Here is a 1620-nt window from a genome sequence, read left to right on the forward strand (position 1 = left end):
TTTTTTTTTTTTTTTTTGTCAAGACCTGTGTCTCAATTTTTGGTTCAGACATGCCGTTGTCACTTTGTGTGCTGTGTCATGGCGGGAGAGAATTTGCAGACCGGGTTCACATTAGGATTTGCCTGCTGTCCCCTGTGTACCCCACAGGCCAGCTCTTTGGCCTCTGGTGGCCAGCTGACCCACAGTGCTCCTGATACCTCATCTCATGTTCACCTGCCTGGTGTTGCTTCCAGTGGGGTCGGAGACTCCCATCCAGGGGCTGTGACGACCTCAGTGATCTTATGTCCTTGAGTTCTCATTCATTTTTTTTTTTTTACTTGGGAACCAGGAATTACAGCCATTGGAAGTGGGGGCAGCTCGGATGCTGTTGGTTATGACAGCAGGCCTGTGGGAGGAGCAGGTCGCGTGGGTTGACCCCTTGTGAAGCACCCCAGTAGCTGGCTCCCTGCCCGGCAGCCCCTTCCTGGACAGCAGGTCCCCTCTCTGTTCCCTTTGAGGACTTTCCTGGGGACAGATTTAGGGATGTTGGGTGTCTGGAAGGTCTCCCTGGAGTTAAGAAATCAGATGCTTTGGAATGAGGAGAGGCAGACTTGGCTGCCCACAGAGGAGCGCTGCTCCCTGAAACGCTTCCCGTCAGGGGACACCAGCAAACAGAGAGCAGTTCTGCAGAGGGACGGGTTTTGCCTTCCAAGGGTGAAATTATGAAAACTAAGAACAAGTGTGCACTCTGTTGAGAAAACACAAATAAAACTCCTCTGCAGAATGTGCCTATTTTATGAGTTTTGCACCATGTGAGTGTGTATCGGAAGCAGGAATGATGGGTACAGTGGCAGATGTCAGGCCCAAAAGTACCTGTTTTGCTCACTGAGGATTCAGCCGCTGCTACGAAGACCAAGAACAGCAGCTGTCCGCTGCCCCTGTGGTGGTACTGGAAGTAATTTCTTGACAACTGTTTCATGGTATTGGTCTATTTAGGTCATCTATTTTTTTTTTCTGGTGTCAAATTTTGAAATTAAAATTTTCAGAAAATAACCAGGAAACCAAGAGTCTTGATAGATTGAATTAAATAAAATATTTAATAAAAAGGATTTTATTTTAAATAAAAAGGATTTAAAGATAGTTCAGTACTCACTTAATTGGTCTTTTTTGTACTTAATATCTTTGACTTCTAGAACTACTTTGCCAATTTAGTGCTTTGTGTAATGAGACACACAAATATCTTTGTTAATCATTCTAATTTATACATTCTAAGCAATTCCTAAGTATGGAACCTTGGCAAAATTACTTAATCTCTGTATGCCTCAGGTTTCTTCTTTGTAAAGTAGAGATACCCATAAAGTGTACCTCACAGGATTATTGCTAAGATGATATGAGATAGTGCATAAAAGTGCTTATTATAATAGTGCCTGACAAATAAAAGTTTTTCAATAACTGTGATTTTTCCTAAAACTCATGAAACTATTAATAAACCATTCATTAAATAATATTTTTTCTAAACTAAATGATTGACTTGCCAAGTTCTTTGTAATATTTATTTGTTCTAGTTTTAATTATTCTGCATCATATTTTCCCTATTTAATTTTAATGTTTATTTATTGCCTCATCTCAACATTTGTAGAT

The sequence above is a fragment of the Pteronotus mesoamericanus genome, unplaced genomic scaffold (genome assembly GCF_021234165.1).
Source record: "Pteronotus mesoamericanus isolate MK-2021 breed Mesoamerican mustached bat unplaced genomic scaffold, CSHL_Meso_final scaffold_167, whole genome shotgun sequence".
Classification (NCBI taxonomy): Eukaryota; Metazoa; Chordata; class Mammalia; order Chiroptera; family Mormoopidae; genus Pteronotus; species Pteronotus mesoamericanus.